Below are 10156 nucleotides of genomic sequence, written 5' to 3'. Positions count from 1 at the left end.
TGAATGAAGCCAGGCAGGACTCTGGTGCAGTGTGTCTCCCTCAGGGCACATTCTCACCAGGGCAAGAGATCAGAGGAGTCTTTATAGTTCACTCCCATGGGACAAGAGTGTGGCCACTTGGTCTATGTTCCTGATAAAGGGGATCACCAAGTAGCCAGGCCAATGCTCTTTGTGCGCACAGCAGGATCTACCATGACACTATCCAGCCTTCGCCCTCCTGCTCATGAAGGATGTCCTGTCCTTTGCAGGAGAGAGAAGAGGAGCACATGGGTTACACCTGGACTATAGAATACTTTAAAAATGTTCAAGAAGTGATCAAAGATCTGATGATTTATAGTGCTGGGGGGGAAGGTCTCCTGCACTGGTCTGTGGCTGTTCTGACTGCCAATGTCAAAATTAAGGCTACCTTACTTCTGAATGAGATCATCCACACAGGGGTTTAAAGCTCTGGAATTCATGTGGATTAACTTAACACCTTTAAGATCAGACCACAAAGACAAGCCCTGTAGAAGTAAAGGAAAGGGAATAAGAGAAATTGGTTAGGGGGGCTGGGGGAGGCCACTAGTTGCATATTAAAAAATATCTAGGTGCCTTGAACCTTGAAATTTCTGGCCAATAGTGAATATTTGGGAACCAAGTTCTATACACAAATGGGACATGAGAAAAAACACTAGGTGCTGGACAGAGAGAGAAAATAACAATTGGCGAAAGCAAAGGAAATTGAAGGAGTTTTCAGACCAGCCCATGAAATTAGTCAGCACGGAACTCAAATTACAACATTGCAACAGAAACAGGAACTGGTACAGTGTCACCCTGAGATGTGATCAGAACTATTAATATTTCCCATGATTATTTGCCATTAAAAATAGGAATTCCAGGGCACAGTGACATCCCTCCCCCAACGCTAATGACGTTTAGGATTTAGAGCTTGGAATAATAAAAACGAGTATTTTCATAAGGAACGAGTCAAGGAGTGAAACTGCCCAGACTGGATTCCAAGGGGAGTCAAGCTCAGAGGGACAGGGACGGGGGCTAGGACACATGGATGAAGCGCTGGGCGACTTTACGCAGACACAGAAACTGAGACCCGGATTCTTTTAAACACTCAAAGCAGGTGTGACCGTGAGATCTCTGTGTGTGTGTGTGTGTGGGGGGGGGGGGGGCTCCTGTAAATATTTCACTCGATCAAGTCCCCTCTAGCATTTCAGTTACATCTTACACAGGGGGGAGAGCAGCCCTGTCCAGGCACCGTGATGCACTGGGCCTAAGGACATGGCCCTGGGAAAAGGGAGCTGAGATCCTGGGAAAGGGGGGAGGAGAAACCCCAGTCCCTATTTTTGCAACTCCTGCAGCTGGCTCAACCCATCTGGGGGCAAACTTTATTCCCTCTGCCACCCCTCATTCCTGAGTTTCCACCTCCGCCCAGCCTGGCAGGGCCTGTGCCCCTGCTCTCACCCCCCTCTGCTCCCCACGTGTCTCTGTCCCGGGCGCCCCGCACACACCGGGGGCTGGCGGCAGCTTTCCCGGGCCCGGGGCAGGGAATCGCAGCCGGCTCCGCGGGGAGCAGCCCGGGGCCAAACCCGCCCCCTGCAGCCCGGGGGTGACGGGGGGGGGCGGGTCTCTCTTACCTTCCCCCCGAGCGGGGCCCCCCGGGGCAGGGGCCGGGCCGGGAAGGGGCCCTGGCCGGGCTGGGGGCTCTGCCCTGGGAGAGGCTCCCGGGGAGCAGCGGGCAGGGCCCGGCTGGAGGTTCCCCTCTCCCGGCTGCAGCCCGGGCTCCGGGCTCCCAGCACCAGCCGCCGGGGCGCGGGGATCTCGCCGGGAGCCAGAGTCCCCGCAGCGGCTGCGAGTCACTTCTGGGCCGGGCCTGAGCCCCGCGATCGCTCCCCCCAGAGCCGCCCCCCAGCCGCTCCTGGGTCCTAGCGATCAAGTCACCGAAGGATCAGCATCCCTGTGCCCGGCTCCTGTTACACTCACAGGCTCCGAGGTCACAAGGGCCCGTCTTGAGCATCTACCTCCGGAAATGCAACCAGCCACCTCCTCGTTAGTATAGTGGTGAGTATCCCCGCCTGTCACGCGGGAGACCGGGGTTCGATTCCCCGACGGGGAGTGTAGTTCATTTTTGACGGAACAAGGAGCAATGGTCTCAAGTTGCAAGGGGGACATTTGATATTTGGAAAATACTAGTTTACTCGGAGGATGGTGAAGCACTGAAATGCGTTGCCTAGGGAGGTGGTGGAATCTCCAGCCTTAGAGGTTTTTAAGGTCCGGCTTGACAAAGCCCTGGCTGGGACGATTTAGTTGGGGTTGGTCCTGCTTTGAGCAGGAGATCAGACTAGATGACCTCCTGAGGCCTCTTCCAACCTTAATCTTCTATAAGGTGACCAGATGTCTTGATAAAATCGGGACTGTCCTGATATTTAGTTGTTCGTCCTGCATCCTGTCCGATGTACGGTCGGGACACCATTTATCCCGATATTTTGCTTCGGTGGCACTCTGGCTTTTTTTTTTTTTTGCTTGGGGCGGCGAAAAACTTAGAGCAGGGGTGGCGGGGGGGGGGGGGGGCGGTGAGCCTGTGGCTGCCCCCGCATGTGTCCTGATATTTTGTTCTTGTCATCTGGTCACCCTAATCTTCTATGATTCCATCACCAAATTTTTCGTTGCCTCAGGCCTGGTCTACACTACAAGTGTATGTCAGATTTAGCAGCGTTAAATCTGAATTAACCCTGCACCCGTCCACACAACAAAGCCATTTTTTCGACATAAAGGGCTCTTAAAACCGATTTCTGTACTCCTCCCCAACGAGGGGATTAGCACTGAAATCGACACTGCTGTTTCGAATTAGGGTTAGTGTGGATGCAATACGAAGGTATTGGCCTCTGGGAGCTATCCCACAGTGCACCATTGTGACCACTCTGGACAGCACTCTGAACTCGGATGCACTGGCCAGGTGTACAGGAAAAGCCCCGGGAACTTTTGAAACTCATTTCCTGTTTGGCCAGGCGAGCTCATCAGCACAGGTGACCATGCAGTCCCAGAATCAAAAAAGAGCTCCAGCATGGACCGAACAGGAGGTACGGGATCTGATCGCTGTGTGGGGAGAGGAATCCGTGCTATCAGAACTACGTTCCAAAAGACGAAATGCCAAAACATTTCAAAAAATCTCCGAGGCCATGAGGGACAGAGGCTACATCAGGGACGCAACACAGTGCCGCGTGAAACTTAAGGAGCTCAGACAAGCGTACCAGAAAACCAAAGAATCAAACGGACGCTCTGGGACAGAGCCCCAGACATGCCGCTTCTACGCTGAGCTGCATGCAATTCTAGGGGGGGCCGCCACCACTACCCCACCCCTGTCCGTGGACTCCGAGGATGGGATACTCTCCACCATGGCTGAGGATTTTGCAGATGGGGAAGATGAGGAGAAGGAGGACGAGCTTGGGGAGAGCACACAGCACACTGTTCTCCCCGACAGCCAGGATCTTTTTATCACCCTGACTGAAATACCCTCCCAACCCAACGAAGCCGGAGAAGGGACCTCTGGTGAGTGTACCTTTTTAAATATAATACATGTTATAAAAGCAAGCATTTTTTAATGATTAAGTAGCCCTGAGGACTTGGGATGCATTCGTGGCCAGTACTGCTACTGGAAAAGTCTGTTAACATGTCTGGGGATGGAGCAGAAATCCTCCAGGGACATCTCCATGAAGGTCTCCTGGGGGTACTCTAAAAGCCTTTGCAGAAGGTTTCTGGGGAGGGCAGCCTTATTCCATCCTCCATGGTAGGACACTTTACCATGCCATGCTAGTAGCAAGTAATCTGGTATCATTGCATGACAAAGCCTGGCAGCATATGGTCCCGGTGTTTGCTGGCATTCAAGCAACATCCATTCTTTATCTCTCTGTGTTATCCTCAGGAGAGTGATATCGTTCATGGTAACCTGGTTGAAATAGGGGAATTTGATTAAGGGGACATTCAGAGTGGCCATTCCGACTGAGCTGTTTGCCTCTGGCTGAAAAGAAATCCTCCCTGCAGTTAACCACGTGGTGGGAGGGGGGGCCATTGGCACTGAGCTGTTCGCATTTGGCTAGCAGGGATCTTCCCTGATACCAGCCAGGCGGTGGGGGTAGGGGAAAAGCGATCATCCCAGAGAATTGGATGGGGAGAGGGGGTTAGTTTAGTTTCTGCTGCTGCACGTTGACAGGAAAACTGCAGCAGTAAATGGCCAACTCAATGGGCTTTGCTTGGTATGGGAAAGGAGGGGGCTGCTGTTATGAAGGTTGCAGAAGCTGAAAGACTATGGCTTACCATGGCTGCCTGCAAGCCAAATTCTGTTGCCCGGCCCTGCATGTGTGATCTCTAACACCAAAGCCACAGGCACTCAATATAAGAAGCAAAATGCGACCTCGTACCAAAATCACATGTGCTATGTAATGTGAATAGTGTTGTTCACCGTGAAAGAGTATACCCATTGTTCTGTAAAATGTATCTTTTTAAATACTTCACTCCCTTTTTTTCCTCCAGCAGCTGCAAACGTTTCAAGCCTCCCTCCTCCGTCCCAGAGGCTATCTCAGATAAGGCGGCGAAAAAACCGCACACACGATGACATGTTCTCTGAGCTCATGCAGTCATCCGGCACTGACAGAGCTGTGTGGAGGGACACAATAGAAGAGTACAGGACCGTGGCCGATGAACGTGAGGATAGGTGACGGCAGGAAGATCAGAGGAGGCATGAGGAAATGCTGGGGATACTGCGGGATCAAACGGACATGCTCCGATGTCTGGTGGAGGTTCATGAACGGCAGCAGGATCACAGACTGCTGCTGCAGACCCTGCTTAACCTCCTCCCTCCTCCCCAAGTTCCATAGCCTCCTCACCCAGATGCCCAAGAACGCGTCGGGGGAGGCGCCAGGCACCCAACCATTCCACCCCAGTGGACAGCCCAAGCAACAGAAGGCTGGCATTCAACAAGTATTAAAGTGGCCTTTTCCTTCCCTCCTACCCTCCTCCCACACCCCACCAGGCTACCTTGCGAGTTATCTCCCTATTTTTATAATCAATTAATAAAGAATACATGTTTTTTAAATGATAGTGACTTTATTTCCTTTGCAAGCAAGCTATGATCGAAGGCGGGAGGGTGGGTGGCTTACAGGGAATTAGAGTCAACCAAGGGGCGGGTTTTCATCAAGGAGAAACAAACAGAAGTGTCACACAGTACCCTGGCCAGTCATGAAACTGGATTTCAAAGCTTCTCTGATGCGCACCACTTCCTGCTGTGCTCTTCTAACTGCCCTGGTATCTAGCTGCGTGTATTCAGCGGCCAGGTGATATGCATCAACCTCCCACCCCGCCATAAACATCTCCCCCTTACTCTCACAGATATTGTGGAGCACACAATAAGCAGCAATAACAATGGGAATATTGGTTTCACTGAGGTCTGAGCAAGTCAGTAAACTGCGCCAGCGACCCTTTAAAAGTCCAAATGCACACTCTACCACCTTTCTGCACTTGCTCAGCCTATAGTTGAACAGCTCCTGACTACTGTCCAGGATGCCTGTGTATGGCTTCATGAGCCATGGCATTAAGGGGTAGGCTGGGTCCCCAAGGATAACTATAGGGATTTCAGCATCCCCAATGGTTATTTTCTGGTCTGGAAGTAAATCCCTTCCTGCAGCCATTTAAACAGACCAGAGTTCCTGAAGCGTTATGAACCTTTCCCGGCCATCCTACATTGATGTTGGTGAAACGTCCCTTGTGATCCACCAGTGCTTGCAGCACCATTGAAAAGTACCTCTTGCGGTTTACGTACTGGCTGCCCTGGTGGTCCGGTCCCAAGATAGGGATATGCGTTCCGTCTATAGCCCCTCCACAGTTAGGGAATCCCATTGCAGCAAAGCCATCTAGTATGACCTGCACCTTTCCCAGAGTCACTACCTTTGATAGCAGCAGCTCAGTGATTGCATTGGCAACTTGCATCACAGCAACCCCCACCGTAGATTTGCTCACTCCAAATTGATTACCGACTGACCGGTAGCTGTCTGGCGTTGCAAGCGTCCACAGAATTATTGCCACTTGCTTCTCAACTGTGAGGGCTGCTCTCATCTTGGTATTCTTGCGCTTCAGGGCAGGGGAAAGCAAGTCACAAAGTTCCATGAAAGTGCCCTTATGCATGCGAAAGTTTCGGAGCCACTGGGAATCATCCCAGACCTGCAACACTATGTGGTCCCACCAGACTGTGCTTGTTTCCCGGGCCCAGAATCGGCGTTCCATGGCATGAGCCTGCCCCATTAACACCATGATCTCAAAATTGCGGGGAATGCGGTTTTAGAGAAAAGTGCGTTCATGTCCTCATCACCGTGCTGCCATCGCCTGCTCACCTGGTTTTTCAGGTGCTGGTTCTGCATACACGGCACGATAATGCACAAGGTGTTTACAATGGTCATAACTGCTGTGGTGAGTGGAAGGGGCTCCATGTTTGCTGTGCTATGGCGTCTGCTCCTGCTCGGGCAATCCAGGAAAAAATGATTGTTTGCCTTTGCTCTGGCGGAAGAAGGGGCGACTGACAACATGGCTTCCCAGGGTTGGCTTCCAGGGAATTAAAATCAACAAAGGGGGTGGCTTTGCGAGAAACAGAATGGCCCCCTCAAGGACAGAACTCAAAACCTCGAGGATAGAACTCAAAACTGGGTTTAGCAGACCGTTGATTTCACGCAGGGAGGGAGGAGAAAATGAACACAAAACAAATCTGGTCTATTTCTTGTTTTGAGCCACTTCATCTATCTTTGTACAGCTTGCTGGCAGCCGACTGTGCCGTACGACCGCTAGCCGTCGTCATCTCCTGGGTGCAGATTAAAAGACAGTGCACTGCCTCGCCTCCCTCACCCCCTCTGCCTCTTCTCCCTTCCCCCCCTGCATTCAGCCACCTCCTCGAAGGTCACCAGCATCTGAAACAGGAGTCCCCCACTGACTACGTGCTTCCCCTGCCAGAATCCACTGGTCACAGCGGGGAAAACCAAAACATTGAAGCTCTGGGATGGCTGGAGAAGCAGAAACCCACCCCCAGCCTGCTCAGAGCAGCCAGGAGGCTTCAGGGGGTGGGAGAAGGTGAGAGCTCCTTGTGCCCCCCAGCACATGGAGCAAGGCAGGGTCTTCTCATTTCCCACATGCCTGCCAGCCACAGGCTGACACGGGAAGCAGAGCTCTGAGCCGGGGACGGGGACAGGAATCCCAACAGCTTCCCTTCATATTTCACAGCAGCCTCTGCCCAGTGGGGTCAGGCTCCAGCACTGGGAGTCTGGTCCGTTTTCCCAGCCCTGCCCAGAGGGGTTGGGTCCTGTTTTAGAAATTGGGGAATGTTTATAACACCCTTCTCCCTGCCTCTCCCTCACGTCATCCAGCTGCTCCCTGAAAATCCCCTACCTGAGCTGGCTCCATCACAGCCATTTCCCTTCCCTGTCCCCTGGAAGACGGGATGATCTGGAGTGAAATCTAGATGTGTTTCTTCAGCCTGTCACGGTGAGAGGGGTGATGCGGGAGGTTACAGAAGGGGCTTGAGTCCAAGTCACACCCTGATTCCCCCCAGGCTCTCTCCCTGCAGATAGACGCTCTGGGCTCTGCCATGCTGGGAACAAACCCAGTTAGTTTATTACCACACAGGCCAGGCCCCTCCCAGCAGAACTAAACTCTCCAGGGACCCTTTTAAACCTCCCCGTAACAGCATCTCTGAGTGAAATGCTGGAAAAAGAGCAAAATCAAAGGAGTCACTTCAGGGTACTGCCCCACAGTGTACTGTGACCCCCTCTAGCTCTCCCTCTTCTCCCTAAGTAGTGCAGTCCTCAGCAGAGCGAGCAACTGGCTTTTCCTCTCTCAGCTCCTGCCCTTGTTCCCAGGAGAGTCAGTCTGCTCAGGTGGATGCAGGGAATAGATCTGGGCAGAGCTGGGAACCTCCTCCCCACTTGTTGCTCCTACTGCCCCTTACAGTCTCTCCACTGTCCCTTTTTATCTTCTTCCCTCTCCCTGGGAGAATGGGTGACTGCCCCATTGACATGGACCTTTGTCTCATTAAGCAGATCAGTCACTGACACTGGTAATGGGGGGTTGAACCTGGCTGTGTCACTGAGGGCAGCAGCTCTGGGACTCACAGACACACGGGGAACCCTCTTCCCTTGTAGGCCAAACTCACCAGCCGGTCCCTGAAAGTGGCCCTTTGTGCAGAGTCATTTCCCTGCCCGGCTCCAGCCCTTTCCCCAGGTCTCTCCATCCCCTGCAGGCTCAGGCTCAGGTACTCTAGGGGCTGGCTCCAGCCACTGGTTGCAGCCCCTGGGCTGGTCTCAGAGGGGTATGAGGAAGCGGGAATGTTCTTAATGTTTTTTTCTGAATATTGTGTGTGCCTCCCTTTTCCCATGTGTTACTCAAGTATCGGGGGTGGGATACAGATGTGTGATGATTGTGGACATCCCTAGAGGGCAGGTGTGACATGCAGACTGGCTGCCTGGGCACAGAGAATGGCTGACACTCTGTATCCTGGCAAGTGATGGCTGGAGTCCGTCCTCTGCAAGGAGCCAGCCGAAGGTGTTGGAGAACAAAGAGAGAGGGGGAGGCCAGGTGACCTGTTTTCCTAGGAAGGAGAGAAAGCACGGTGGAGGAGCAGCTGGGCATCACTCAGGATGAGGGGCTGGAAGCGCATCAGTCTTCTGATTTGGGACTCAGCGGGGAGAGCCCAGGGCTCTGGACTCTGGATTCCCTTCGAGCCAGACTTTGCTGAATGCTCCTGATTTCTGTGCTAACAAGCTCTGTTCTACGCTGTGTTCCCAACGACTAACAAACCCTTCTGTTTTCCAAGCCGTCTGAGAGTCATGGCTGACTGTGGAGGTGGGGTGCATGGCCCCTGTGAGGGGTGTGTCAGGCTTCCCCAGGTGTCTCGCCCAGGTGGACTCCCTGCGAGGAGCTCGCGGTGTGAACAAGGGTTCTGAAAATGCCAGTGTTAGACCCAGGAAGCTTCTTGCCCTGGTGAGAGTGTGCTCCGAGGGGTGACACACTGCACCAGAATCCTGCCTGGCTTCATTCAGAGCTGACCCAGGGTACAGAGGCTGTGACTGTGTGACACAGGGCTGTCGTAAACACCTACCTCCCCTCCAAGCTCTGGTTGCCTCAGCTCTCAGATGAGTAAAGAAGGAGCAGCCGAGCCCAGTGGCTGGCCTGCAATGAAAACATCTGAATCAGCTTTGGAAACAAATACAGAGCATGTCTGGTAACTGCCCCTCCCTACTTCTGGATGCTTTGGAGCAAGATCAGCCCCGCGCTCTGCACCTGTGCTGAGACACAACATGACAATGTGTGAAGTGAGTTTAATATGTGTTTGTTACACCTGCCAGACTGTGCCTCACACCTTTGTGGGCATGGCCGTCAGAGTCGCCGACATGACCATCCCCTTGTACGACAGGGTAACAGACAATGCTGTCTGTCCAAGTTACATTTTTGTGGCAATGCCTAATTCGGAAGAGATACAGTTTAGCTACCCTGTGGTTAGCGAGCAGGGAGATGCTGAGCTCAGAGAGTCTTTACAGTTTAAAGCACCAAAACTGTGGATCAATCGGCACATTCTCCTGGGACAAGAGTGCCCCCACCCCTTGGTCTGTGTTGCTTATAAAGGGGATCCCTGCACAGCACGGCACAGCAGAGTCTGCCATGACACTATCCGGCCTTCATTCTCCTGCTCATGAAGGATGTCCTGTCCTTTGCAGGAGAGACAGAGCGGAGGAGTGAGATCACCTTAAAATTCAACCTCAAGCCCTTTCATGAAATTTTGTCAGGCCAAAGCTGTGAAATATCATCATGCCGTTTCTACACAAGGCAACACTCAGGGAAGGTGAGATGAGCACCCCGCTGCTTCGCGCCTTCTCTTTGGACTTGAAACATCGAATGTGGGTTGCACCTGGACTATCCAAGCTTTAAACATATTCAAGAAGAGATCAAAGGCCTGACAATTTACAGTGTTGGGGGGAAGGTCTCCTGCACTTGTCTGTGGTTGCCCTGACCGCCACTGTCGAAATTAAGGCCACCTTACTTCTCAATAAGAGTGTCCACAGAGGGGTTTGGAGCCCTGGGATTTATTTGCATTAACTTTGCACTGTTAGCATCAGACCATACAGACAAGCCG

This window comes from Lepidochelys olivacea (assembly GCF_965140295.1).
Source record: "Lepidochelys olivacea isolate rLepOli2 genome assembly, chromosome: 14".
NCBI lineage: Eukaryota > Metazoa > Chordata > Testudines > Cheloniidae > Lepidochelys > Lepidochelys olivacea.
This window is presented reverse-complemented; position numbering follows the sequence as displayed.